Below are 15,204 nucleotides of genomic sequence, written 5' to 3'. Positions count from 1 at the left end.
AATGTCTTGTGCAGCAACACCGACATGGCCGATAGTTGTCCCTTCAGGGAACTAGCAGATAGACCCTTCTCCAGTCCATACTGGAGAAAGGATTAAATTCTAGCAACCTTAACCTTATGCCAAGAAAAACCACACTCTTCACACCAGTGCAGTTAAGTATGGTAGATGTGTCGAGTAACCGGCTTACAAGCTAGAATCAAAGTGTCAATAACACTCTCAGATAAACCTCTCTTGGCTAAGACTAAGCGTTCAATTTCCATGCAGTCAGCCTCAGAGAATCTAGATTTTGATGTAGGAAGGGAACCTGTAGTAGCAGGTCCCTGCAACAGGGCAACCTCCATGGAGGAGATAAGGACATCCCCACCCGATCCATGAACCAAGTCCTTTGAGGCCAAGATGGAGCAATTAGATTCACCGGTGCTCGCTCCTGCTTGATCCGAGCCACCACATGGGGGAGAAGAGGTAATAGAGGAAATATATGTATGAGTCTGAACCTCCAAGGAACCGCTAGAGCATCTATTAGTTCTGCATGAAGATCCCTCAATCTCGACCCATACCTGGGTAGTTTAGCATTTAGATGGGAGGCCATGAGGTCTATCTCTGGCATCCCCCATCTGGAGCATAGCTCTGCAAATACCTCGGGGTGGAGAGACCATTCCCACGGGTGATACGATTGCCTATTGAGGAAGTCTGTTTCCCACTCCTCGTTCCTCCCTGATGGTTGATGTAGGCTACTGAAGTTATATTGTCCAGTTGGAATCTGATAAACTGGGATAAACCCAGAAGGGGCCAAGCCTTCAGGGCATGGAATATTGCCCGAAGTTCCAATATATTGATCAATGCAACGTGGACTCCTCCTGAGTCCCCAGACCCTGTGCCTTCCTGGCACCCCAAATTGCTCCCCAGCCAGATAGACTTCCGTCCATAGTCACAATCTTCCAGGATGGTCTTAAGAAGCACGTGCCTTGGGACAGGTGATCTTGACAGAGCCACCAAGAAAGCAAATCTCTTTACAGGCTGTCCAGTATTATCTGTTGGGACAGGTCTGAATGGTTGCCGTCTCAGCATGCATAGTTGTAAGGGTCTGAGATGGAATCTGGCACATGGAATGATGTCCCTACATATCCATACAAGACACCATGAGGCCAATTATCTTCATATACTGGGCCACTAAAGGACTTAGGGAGGCCTGGAGGACAAGGCAAGCTGATGTTAGTTTGCAACGTCTCTGATCCATTAGAAAGATCTTCATGGATACGAATCTATAACTGTACCCATGAAATTCACCCTGGTATGTGGAGTAAGAGAACTATTTTCCAAGTTTATCTTCCATCCATGTGACCGAAGAAAACTTAGAAGGAATTCTGAGTGCTACCTTGCTAGATGAAAAGATGGTGCCTGTACCAAGATATCATCCAGGTAAGGTGCTACTGTGATACCTTGTGTTATGACAACCACTAGGAGAGCTCCCAGAACCTTTGTAAATATTCTTGGAGCAGTAGCTAAGCCAAATGGAAGTGCTATAAACTAGAAGTGTTGGTCCAGAAATGCAAACCTCAGGAATTGAAAATGATCCCTGTGTATCAGAATGTGAAGGTATGCATCCTTCAGGTCTATGGTATTCATAAACAGTCCTTCCTAAAACAGGGGAAGGATTGATCTTATTGTCTCCATCTTGAAGGATGGGAGACTTAGAAATTTGTTTAGGCTCTTCAAGTCCAGAATTGGATGAAAAGTTCCCTCCTTCTTGGGAACCACAAAGAGGTTTGAATAGAACCCCAGACCTCTTTCTAATGCAGGTACAGGGACAGTTACTCCTAAAGAGAATAGATCCCGTATGCAACCTAAAAAGGCAGTCCTCTTCTCTGGTTTTGTAGACAGTCTGGAGAGAAGGAATCTGCCCCTGGGTGGATGGGACTTGAATCCTATCCAGTATCCCTGAGATACAACCTCCAGAACCCAAGGGTCTTAAACATCCTGAAACCAAGCGTCTGAGAAATACAACAATCTACACCCTACTCCATCCTATTACAAGTCAGGGGCCGCCCCTTCATGCCGACTTGTTATTGGCTGGCTTCTTTGCCTGTTTGGACTTGTTCTAGGACTGAGCCAGCTTCCAAGTACTCTTGGGCTGCTCAGGCTTGGATGAGGATTGAGATCATTGGGACTTGTCTGAATGAAAATTCAACGACTGACGTCCCTTAGGTCTGTTCTGCTTAGCCTGTGGCAGGAAGGCTCCTTTACCTACAGTAACCATGGAAATGATGGAATCCAGATCTGGTCCGAATAATATCTTCACCTTGAAGGGAAGAGAAAGTAACCTGGATTTAGAAGTCATATTCGCAGACCAAGACTTCAACCAGAGAGCCTGGTGGGCTAGAACCGCAAAACCTGAAGCCATTGCGTTCAGGCAAATAATTTGCATATTTACATCACAGATGAAGGAGTTAGCAATTATTAATGCCTTAATTTTCTCCTGAATATCCTTGATGGGAGATTCTACCTCAATAAGTTCAGATAGACATTTGCACCAGTAGCTGCTCCCGCCACCGCGGCTACTGCTGCCGCAGGTTGGAATTAAAATCCCATGTCTTGGAACATTCTCCTCAAGAAAGTTTTCAACTTCTTGTCCATAGGCTCTCTAAAGGATGAACTATCCTTTAGAACTATGTTTTTTTTGTATTATTTATTTTCATTAAAGACACACAGGTACATACAATAATATAAAAGCATGTTGAGGTAACAAATACAAAGCTATTACATTCCACAAACTGGGAAATAAAATGGTTGATTCCTTACAAATTATAACAGTGCGCTATTAATACTGCTAATAAATGTAAACCAAGATATTATTACATGTGGAACAAGTGTTCTGACAATAATAGAGAAAGGTGGGTTCAAACATAACAAAGAATGTGAACATTAGATGCTTCTAAATGTATAGAGGTTTCTTACATTTTAGTATATGATTATGAAGAACAAAACAAAGACTATGCGAATCCCACCTTAAAGGGACACTGAGCCCAATTTTTTTCTTTTGTGATTCAGAAAGAGCATGCAATTTTAAGCAACATTCTAATGTACTCCAATTATCAAATTTTCTTCATTCTCTTGGTATCTTTATTTGAAAAGAAAGAATGTAAGTTTAGATGTCGGCCCAAACTGTGTTGTTCTTGCTGATTGGTGGATAAATTCACCCACCAATTAAAAAGGGCTGTCCAGTGTCTTAACCAAAAAAATAAAAGGAGTAAATTATAAAGCTGCTTAAAAGTGCATGCTATATCTGAATCACAAAAGAAAAAATTTGGGTTCAGTGTCCCTTTAAGCGCAACCCGTGCTCCTTAATTTTGTTTTATAATATAACATACAAACCAAACATAAGTGTAAAACTTGACCTGTATCAACAAGCCCATCAGCAGATAAAAACATATAACAGAAAATGTATAACTAATAAGGCAGCTCAACAGAGACCTGAACACCCTTCCAAAGTATGTTTATCAAGGGTATACGCCAATTAAATCAATTACTAAGTATAAGAGTATTATAGAAAGGGAAAATAGTTGCAACTGCATAATTGGAGAGTTCCAGTGTGTTACCATGAATACGTATTACATTAAAACTAGGTCTGTAAGTCATTCATATGAGTGCTGAGAAGATCTTTATAGGAATAATACATGAATAAAACAAGTCATTGATATTAGCCTTGGCTCTTAATATATCAAAGATTTTAGTGTTATAAATTTTTTTTTTGTTGAGCTGCTCAATCGATTGATCCTTTGTAGTAATACTAGCTCAGAAAGTACATGTGCTATACTAGCAGAGGATCCATTTTGGCTGATGGCACAAAACATTAAACATTGCTATTAATCAAAACATAACGTGCTCTTTATATAAGAGCAGTATTTCAGTGAACATATGGAAAGTGATCAATAAGAAATTAACATTCAGAAACCTTTGCTTTCAGAGGCTAAGGAGGAGATCTAAAAGGAGCAAATTTAAAAGTTGGGCGTAATAAACAGAATATATAATATGATAATAACATAATAAAGCATTTAATTAGAAACATGAACTCCCTCTTGTCAGTATATGGCCGGGTTATAACACAATATATTTTTTTTTTTTTTTTTTTAAATAATATTTTTTTATTGAGGTACTGAATAATAACTACAATACAGAAAATATGTCCAGATACATTTCCAATTTGAGAAGAACATCTTTACAATCTCACTATAATATAAAAACCAAGACAAGAAACATATAAAAGATAAGTTTGGTCTAAGGCATGAATATAAAAATACTATAATTATAGGTGTCATGTCTACGAGGTATATGTTAATGGGGGCTTTAACAGGATAAACTCCCTCTTTCACTAACGTGAATATAGTTTCTATCAAGGGTCATGAAAGGGTTTCTGAGATGGGGATGATGAGATGTATGATATATGAGACTGAGAGTGAGTAGAAAAGACTTGTGCGCAAGAATAATGAGAAACTGAGACATATAACAGTGTAACCTCTTTTTATAACCATTGGCTCAATGAAAATAAGGATGGACCCCATGTTACTCTATAACCATGAAGCGAATTGAAGCAAAAAAGGGGGTTAATATGATGGTTTTGCTTGGGGGAGGGGAAGTTCAGCGGGCCAGAGCCACTCTAGGTGGGAGAGGGGGGGAGGAAAGGGGGGGGCGGAGTCTATTATAGTGGAAGTCTGGTTGGACTTTGTGGTGCTTTAGGAATATTAGGTACAAAGCGTATGTAGGGACTTTCTGAGGTGATTCTGTATGTGGGAAGTAAGCCAGTATAATCTATGTGTTGCGTGATGTCGGATGTTCCATCAGGGATAGTTCAAATATTGTTAATATATATATAGAATATTATGGCATCTATGTTGCTTAATGCAAATGCTTGAGCACAATGCTTGGTCCTAAGAGAGTTAGTAAAGTGGCGAAAGAATATATTTCACTTATGCAATCTAAAAATAAAATGGAGTAAGGCACAGACTACACATGTACAAAGGTAGGCCAGTATGGCATTCTGACGAGCACAACATATCTGATCTTAAAGAAATAAAACTAAGTCAGAAGGTTCCCTGATTATAGGTATGTGTGGATCTTATAAATATTAATAGCGTGTAACTGAGAATCTGAGATCCTCGACATAGTGTGCATGAAGGTATAGCAGTGAGAGGTTCATATAACTCTATGTAAAGTATAGTCCTAAGGGATAATTTTGTGGCAGTGCTATTAGGATATGTAATTGTCATTAAGGTTAGGAATTTTATGTTAAGTTAGTATCCTCAGCGTAGTAACCAGCTGGAAAAGTATATATAGCTACAAAGGCTGCAAACACTAAATAAAATAGCCATCTGTAAATTAAAAGTGCTAAATCATGTGTGAGGCTATATGAAGGAGAGAGGAAGACAAGCCTGATAATCAAGTATCCCTAACCCCTCCTGCAGCAAGTGAGTTAAATATAGCATTTCAATGTTGTGTGAATTAAAATCAATCTGTTTCTAATGAACATTCTTGAAAATGGTCCTCAGCACTCCACCAGTATAGAGTTTTAAATTAAGAGTTAATAACATAAATATGATCCCTTATATGAGACAAAAGTTTAGCTTATGGCTACATTTCTATAGTTAGATGACCGCTGCCACATCCAAATTTTGTGACCCTCCTAACATGTCTTAAAAATGTATCGCTAATAGGGGTACCATGTTTCAGGCTTGGGTGAATTGTGCATAACAAATACTGTTCATCAGATGGGAGGAGATGCCAGTATGAACTAAAAGGGGTCATACAAATATGAGCTAATCATGAGTCCCAGAATGTTGTTTAGTATGTCATATAGTATATCTGTAAGGCTCTTGATAGAAGTGAGATAGGGTATACACAAACAGAGTACAGGCCTATGCTGCCTGATGGAAGGTGATCATAACCAAGACCTCCCTCCAGGTCAGTAAAGGGTGGTTTAAACTACCACATTCACAATTTTAGGTTATATGATAACAAGCAATTGAAAACTCAGGAACATCAAACAGGAAAGATTACCAATATAGTACACATAACAATAATAACCTTTTATACTAGGACAGGTGGCATCTAGTGGATCTAAGAAAAAAAAATAGTAGGCTGTAAGGGGGAGGTTACAAACCCTCACATGGCACTCTCTGCTATAATACAAAAGATATGGTGGGATAAGAAAAATTATTAGTGATGGTAACAAACTTATAGGGAACATAACAAGTGTAGTCTCATTGGAGCAGATGAGAGATGGCCGGGGAGAAACTAATAATTAAAATAATTAAGACACCACCGGAGCCAGTCTAGTGTCCATGATAGATATATGTCCTCTCTAGCCCACACCAATTTTCTTAACAGATTGAGGATCCCTGCCGCATCCAAAGCCTGACCTGTAGTTGGATATGTTCTGAAGGGCTCCGGAGACTCTCATTCCCAGAGCTAATAATTGTCTCCATTCTCTAGATACTACCAAGTCTCTTAGGTGGTGTGCGGTTATCCGGAGGGTCAGTAGGCATTGCCGCTGCAGCAGTGTTAAGCTGCTCTCATGTGGGAGCCGAACTAGAATAATTGGGCCAGGAGAAGCTAAAACAAAATACCTGTGCTGCAACAGACCAGAGTCTATAGCTGAGATCTCTCCATCGTCCCGATCGGTCTGCACCTTTGAGTTAGGGGTAGGTAATACTTGTGCCAAATTTAAGTGTTCCTTATTTTCGGGATGCAGCTTGCTCTGGAACTGAGACTGGTGTCTCCCAGCAACCGGCCGCTTTGCCGGGAGACCAGATGATATCCTGATGAAGTCTATGGGAAAGTCACTGACAGCGCTGAACTCTAAGTTGTAATCCAAAGGCATCTCTACCCCGTCCTGCAAGATAGGACTGCTGTGTGAGTTGACTATGGGGGTTAGTGCCTCTAGGGCACTCGCTGATGGGTTGTCTCCCTCTATGGCGTCACGTAGTCTGGCAGAAGCCTGCTCTAAGAGGTACTCCGTATCTCCTGTAGATATATCGCTCCATTTGTCGTGGAGGATTGTAGCAAGAGATTCAAACTGTCTCTCCATCTTGTTGGCCAATAGTCGTAATATCTGCACTGCTGTAATAGTCATCGTGACGTATGAGCTAACACCCTATTCACCGGTTAAGAGCTCCTCTTTAAGTATGTACCCCACGGTATCCTTGAGGGCCGGGGAGTAAGCAAAGTAGTTTTGCTGCGGTATTCAGGGACAGTCTGTCTGCCTACGGTGCTGAGCTCCACGCGGTCTGCAAGATGACCGCCACTGAGATGGGTTGCGTGAAAGTTATGGGGAATGGGAAAAAGTCCTGTGCAGTCGAGTTGAACTCCCTCAAACAGTTTCAGGTCTTATAGCATTTATCTCCCTGATAGTAGAGACAGATTTCTTGAGTTCTTGGGCAGGTCTGAGCGGTCTAGGTAATAAATAAAGATAGTATGTGAGCAGAGCTCTCTAGATGTGCGACCGCTCAGATGCCTGGCTGACTCCGCCCCCCATAACACAATATATTTAATAATTATTCTTTATTCTAAACCCCAATAAAATATGCATATACCAAAAACTATAAAATTAATATAAATTCCTAAATTCTTTTTATTAGTTAATATTTATAGACACATTAAAATATATTTGTAGGAACATGAATATGAATCAATACTATACATGTTTAAAACTATTAAAATATGCTATGCAAATCTCATAAAATGTACCTTTAGAACTAACCTTATTCACAATAGTCTATCAAATCAGAGTTGCATTTAAAATACCACAGTGGGACCAAGATATAAGCTACTAAAATTCAAACAATACAATCAGCTATATAGCTACAATTGATTCTAATGCAATTCTAATTAGGACACTAAAAGTACATATATTCTTAATGTAAACAGTCACTTTAAATGCCCATTTATTTAAGCTGAAATAAATTCTTAGTTACTTACAATTAAGACCAGTTCTAAGATATATCTATCTATCTATCTATCTATATATATATATATATATATATATATATATATATATATATATATATATATATATGTATATATTTGCCAGGTTAAATTACTTAGCATCAATGATTTGTTTAACACTACATAGGCTATGAAATACTAGTTTTAAATACAATTTATTCCTTTAAATCTGCTACCTACAGCAACAATGGATGTTTGTTTTAAACATTTAGCATACAAAAGGCAAGTTTAAAACTATCCAGGACTATGAACACAGTTTAAAATACTGAGTGCCCCTTTAAATCTATTAACTACAATTTGAGTATGGTCTTACCAATTACCTTTGTTTAAAATATTACAAATTAGAACAACCATACATCACCAGTTTGAACCAATTTGTAGTTCAATCTCCCAAGAAATTCTTTGTTTTTCCAACTCGCCTCAGAAAACCAAAAATGAGTTTTTGCATGTGGAAAAGAAAGGTAGCTATTATGCCTTTTGCAACTGTATGTAACGCAGCCACAGTTTCATCAGTCACAGTTTAGCACACAGACAACCAGCCAGTGTTTATCCAAAGTTAGCAAGAGTTAGCCCTCTTTCTCTCTCTATGCTTGGGGTTAAATCATGCAATATAACTCCGCCCCTTTTTGTTCTGTACCATCATTGACAAATTGAATAGGCCCTCCGGATCTGCTTTGTAATTGGCCCTTTTGGAGCTGAGCATGGATTGGTTCATCTGGAAAGTATCTTTTAATCAGTCAAATCTTTTGACTGTTATATTGGATTTTGGCCATCGGGGGCAGCATGACAAACAAACAGTTTCATTTAATCATTTCTAACATTTAAAAGCATTTCTTTAAAATGTGTAATTTAAAATGTTATAATTTCTTTATATTATATAATATATTTATATTAATAAGTTACATGTTCAAATGTACTGTATTATGTCACATTATTTATTCTGATTATTTTAAGACCACACGTGAATTTATTCCACTTATAATATATAAAATGCATTTAAAACCATATCTTATTGAAATAACTTAAAATCCTAATATCCTCATCCTGGATTCAATTTCCTTCTTCAGCCATCCACTCAACATCACATACATAGATATATGTGGTTCTCACACAATTATATCTACATTGGATTATTATTCCATGCAGATTAATATTTCATATCTGTATATATCTCTTTGAGAGGATAAAATATACAGGATATCATTTAAAATATCAATTATATGTGTACTTCTTAGATGCCTGAAAGGAAAGATAATTGTTAGAATGCTCATTTTAAATCCTAAAACATTATATGCTTCCAAAATATATATACTGTATATAGGTAAAAACATTTTGAAATTTTAGCTCTCAGGTCTCCATGTTTAATATGTGTCTGAATATACTGTACATATGTTTACCCCTCCCCCCCCCCCACACACATATATATATATATATATATATATATATATATACATACACACATACACTCATTTGAGTATTCCCTTATTTATATAAAATCCAGCTGATTAGACATTTTTATACACAGACAAAATTATATCAATTACTATAAAAAAATGAATTCAACTAGCTGCATTGTAAACATGTGTTTTTGCTGGTCAAACTTTCATTGTTTCAATACCCAGCAGGCGTCATTTTACAAGTAGTTGTTAAAAGCTATCATTTCTTTAAAATATTTGTAGCTTCAGCCATTTCTCAGACATTGTGTCTGTGTAACACTGTATAAGGTTATCTATCCGACAATCCTGTTTTCAGATGTTCTGTTAATCAACAAAGTGAGATTTCCTGTTTGATCCAAGATTTATAACAAACAAAAATATAGATGGTTTCAGAGTAGAAAGAAGGATTTTAACGTCTCACCTCAGCGAGATATCTTTTGGAAACAATCTTTTATTCTCAGATGTGGAATACATAAAATATACAGATGATTATCTTTTGAGGCAATCTGTCTTTTCTTTCAAATGGTTCAATGGTCCTATCCTATATCAAGCTATAAACCTCTGCTCTTCCTCAAGATAAGTTTGACAACATTTATTTTAAAATGACTTTGTGACCCATCCTGTGTAATCAACAGAATTGGGGGAGGATTGAATTTTGGTCAGTCAAAGCATTTTAATGTCTTATAAATGAATGAATAATTTGGTGCTGATAGCCAAATATATAATAATATATATATTAGTCTTCACATATTCCTTGACATAAATCCCCCTTCCAATTTTAAATAGATGTAGGACACATGTATTTAAATTGGCTTAAGGTCAATGGTATTTGGTGAGGAGGTTGATGGTATGCATCATAGACAGTCTCTTATGCAGAGAGTCCGTCATTTTTGAGCCTTCATGCTTATCAGCTAGGCATCTTTAAACTACAATATGTCTTTAGTGCATTTGGGGATATGACTTAATTCTCCCTCTATGACTTGTATTTGGGACCTAGGATGGCATGCTCGCAACTGATTGATATGGACCCATTTATCTATGAAACTATCACTTTTGGGGATCCTTATTTTATAGGCCACTGGAGATATTTTGTCAGTAATGACAAAAGGACCTTTCCATGATGGAAGAAATTACTTCTCCCTAACCTGATCTCTTCCAAAGTTATAAAGATAAACTTTATCATTTATTTCATATTCCTTTTTGGATGTTTTGAGATCATAATAGGTTTTAGTGGCAGTTGCAGCTTTCTCTAAGTCCCTTTGAGCAAATGCAAAGGCATATTGCAGGTGCTTTCTTAGGTTCTCCACATATTGATGCGTATTGGTAGCATTTATCAAGTTCTGGTCTGATGTACGGTACAGTAGATGTTGAGGTAGAACCATTCTTCTACCAGTCATCAGTTCAAAAGGTGACATCTTGGTAGCACTATTTGGAGTTGCTCTTAACGCCATTAGGACCAGAGGTAATTTTACATCCCAGTCTTTACCTGTTTCACTCACAAACTTTTTGAGGATTTTCACAATGGACTGGTTGTAATGCTCTACACTACCACTTGAGGCAGCTCTATATGCAATATGGAGCTTTCTTTTAAACCCTAGTATTTTCCAAATTTTGGTCATCACTTCGCTAGTGAAGTGGGTTCCCCGATCTGATTCGATTCTTTGGGGTAAACCAAATCTGGAAAACACGTGGTTGATGAGCAATGCTGCGCATGTTTCAGCACTATTGTTAGGTGCACTGATGCACTCTACCCATTTAGTGAACAGGCATGTCACTGTTAAAATGTATTTGTTACCTCTTGATGACCTTGTTACTGGACCATCCCCCTTTTCTGCAATGGCGCTCTAGCGTTAGCGCAGTGGGTTGGAACTGTGGACAGATTAGACAACCTTGACAGTAAGTTTGAACATCTTTCAACATGTGTGGCCAAAAGGCATAATCACGCAATATTTCATATGTGAGTTTGGCACCACGATGACCAGATGTGGGAGCATCATGGGCATGTTGAAGCATTAGACCTCTGAACTTGGTGGGTACTACCCATTGGATGCCAATTTTGGAGGTTCTAATTAACAAACCATCCTGTAACTTGAATTGTGATCTGGATTTCATTAAGATTCTAAGATCTTCTTTGCTAATACAATCATCTTTGAGATGGGGTTGCTTTCAGGATCTTCTATGTGTTTATAGAAGATGCCTAAAATGGGGTCTTCTTTTTGACTAGTGATCAGGTCCACACTAGGAGAATCCTGACTCCATTATACCAGGTTAGGCTCACTCTGTTGTTTTGCCTGGTTTCTGGTAATGGCTTCTACCTGAATTGCACCCATTAAATGGTCGATATTAAGGAGTTCTCCAGTTATGGCTCCTTGTTTGGCTAATGAATCCGCAAGATCATTGCCTTCCTTATTAGGACCTAGAACCCTGGAATGACCCTTGGTCTTTTTCCAGTGTATGGTTAAATCATTGGATACCACCAGGTTATCAATCTCAGGTTAACAATATCAACTTGCAATGCTTGACTGGTTTGTGGTTACTTTTCTGCATGCCATTTCTTTTCCAAGTTGGCAGGTATTCAACAAAACCGTCACGCACACAATTTGAGTCAGTAATGATCACAAATTCACAAATATTTTGTTCAATAGCCATTTCAATGGTTTTAAGAACCGCAGTGAGTTCTGCAACTTGACTAAATCTTGGTCCAATGTTGAAACCTATAGATATATTTGGGAATCCATTTGCCCAAGTTATACCAATGCCAGTGACTAATCTGCGCTCATTATCAATAGTGGCATGGTAAGAACAACCATCAACATATCCCCAAGGTAATGTTTGACAATGGTCCTCATTGTACGTTTTATATGGGGAAAGCAATTGTTCCTCCAGGAAATCATCTTCTGATAATTCTTCCCCAGGATCCTTAGCAGTACAGTCGTGGAGCTCAGCAAGCCCCTGTGCGACTGGATTCTTTCTATTCTGCTTGTAGCGAATTTCTAAGGGCCAGCCTTGTAAGGAAAGAGTCCACGCTGTTATGCGGCTATTAGACAAATTCCCATCTCCTATTCTCTCACTTTGCAAATATTGCAAAGGCTGGTTGGCCGTTTCTACAAGAATTTTCTCGTCCTGTATATAGCTGCGGAAATTTTGTAGAGCCCATACAGTAGATAAGAGGGCTTTTTCGCAATCTCTAAATTTTATTTCTACTGGGGATAGAGTTTTGCTCTCATAAGCAATGACTTTGCTTAAATTATTATGCTTTTGGTATAAAACAGCACTCATGCTTATATCTGTGTAACCTGTCTCTAAAAAGAAAGGTTTACCACCTGCAGGGTACGCTAAGCAAGGTGCTTGAGTGAGTTTTCTCTTCAGCTCCTTAATGGCTGTCTCTTGAGACTTACTCCAGTGCCATTTAAAGGGACACTGTACCCAAAAAATTTCTTTCATGATTCAGATTGAGCATGACATTTTAAGCAACTTTCTAATTTACTCCTATTATCAAATTTTCTTCATTCTCTTGGTATCTTTATTTGAAATGCAAGAATGTAAGTTTAGATGCCGGCCCATTTTTGGTGAACAACCTGGGTTGTCCTTGCTGATTGGTGGATAAATTCATCCACCAATAAAAAAGTGCTGTCCAGAGTACTGAAACAAAAAAAAAAGCTAAGATGCCTTCTTTTTCAAATAATGATAGCAAGAGAACGAAGAAAAATTGATAATAGGAGTAAATTAGAAAGTTGCTTAAAATTGCATGCTCTTTCTGAATTACAAAAGAAAAAATTTGGGTACAGTGTCCCTTTAACATCCTTCTTTAGAATAAGTAGTAGTGGTTCAGCTAATTCTGCATAATTATCAATGAATTTGCGAGAATAATTTGTCATACCTAGGAATGATCTCAATTCTTTTAAGTTAGTTGGGTTTTTAGAATTTGTTATAGCTTCCACCTTTTTCTTCTGAGGATTTAGCCCTTCAGAAGTAACTTCATGTCCCAAGAAGTTTACACAAGTGCGGCACCATTGAGCTTTTTGTAGGGATAATTTGACACCTGCCTTTTTAAGTTGGCTGAGGACGTGTTTAAGTTCTGTGACGTGTTTTTCAAAGTCTGTGCTTTTGATTAAAAAGATAAGGTCCCCCTTTCCAGTGCATCAGGCATAGCCTTATGCATGAATACAGCAAATTCATGTCCAGAATTTATATATCCAAAAGGAAGTCACTGAAATGCATACTGGACCTTTTGGAATGAATGCCAGCTTATACTGGTCCTCCTCATGTACCTTTATGGTCCAATATCCCTGTGCACAATCAATGGTTGTGAATATTCTGGATCCCTGCATCTGCGCTAGGCACTGGTCAATATATGGCACAGGCCAGCCTGACATGTACACTCGTTTGTTTAGCTGTCTTAAGTCAGCACACAAACACCATTGTTCATTGGGCTTAAGAACACCTAGAATAGGATTGTTATAAGAGCTGTGCACCTGTCTGATAATACCTCTTTCTTCCAAGTTCCTTATGATTTCTGCAAGAGAATCATATGAGGCTAAAGGAAGTCTGTATTGTTTAACAAAGACAGGTGGCGCATTGGGATCTGTTTGTATTCTTGCAATGTGCAAGTCTGTAGTCCCACATTCATAAGAATCCCTAGCAAACATATCCTTGTACTCCATCAGGAGTACTCGTAGCTGTTGGTGTTCATCATAGCTGGAACAGCCATTAGCTAAAGATATTTGCTCTTCGGCTATTTGCTGAAATCCTGGAAAGATTTCAGGCTGTCCTATTTCATAGGCTTCTTCCAACCTAGAGTTGAGATCCGGTTGATTATAATTTACATTGCCCCCATGACTCTGGGTATTGGGGTAATCTTGCTGTTTGATCGGCTGATCAAATACTAGAGAGGCTCCTTCAATTTTACAGATGCCTTCCTCTGAGATGAAGGGATAAATAGACTGAATAGTAAATAGACCCTCTGGTATAGAGGCAAAGGATTGTTCTATTAATTGTTCTTTAGTTAAGTAGCCTTCAGGTATTAGCCCAATTACATTATTCTGGAATCCAAAAGTGTAATAACTTGATTCCAGCGCATATCCTATGGTAGTTCCCTTGGATAATGTTATATCCTGTGGGGTCATGTTATGCACAATAACATGTATTGGGATAGTTCCAATATTTACCAAAGAAGTGTGTGCCATTGTGACACCCAGATTTTGTATTCTATGGGAGAGGCAAATTAGTGTTTTTTAATTTCTGACCTCTCTTTACCTGTAAGGGCAAAATAAATTTATCAGCCCCAGCAGGAATTATAACATCGTTAGACACCTGCATATTCACAGCATATGGCAATTGCTGGTTTGATTTCAGGGCTGCACTTTCATCCTGAAATACTTCAGGGTCCCCCTTTAACCTGCTCCAGAGGCAAGAGTTAATCAAATCTTTTTGTATGGCATATCTATGTAAGATATCATTGCCAATGTATATTTGATTATGGGGAGTATTTAGAACTAAACACAGGTGCTTCACAGATTTATTACCTATAGAGACAGATAATAAGCATTAGCTGTGATGTTATAGCTTTCAAACCTGTCATCCAGGCCGTGGATACAGTGGTCTTGGGGAGAAAGATATTTAATCACTTTAGGTTGAGCTATCTGTGCTAATAAGCCTTTGCTTATATAGCTAGCTTCAGGTTTTAAGTTCAATTTGGCATACTTTGTTGTACCAAGGTCATGCACTTGTATAGGGATAAATAGATCCTCTTTAACTCTCTCTATTCCTG

Source organism: Bombina bombina, chromosome 8, assembly GCF_027579735.1.
Source record: "Bombina bombina isolate aBomBom1 chromosome 8, aBomBom1.pri, whole genome shotgun sequence".
Classification (NCBI taxonomy): Eukaryota; Metazoa; Chordata; class Amphibia; order Anura; family Bombinatoridae; genus Bombina; species Bombina bombina.
Note: the sequence above shows the minus strand (reverse complement) of the source record.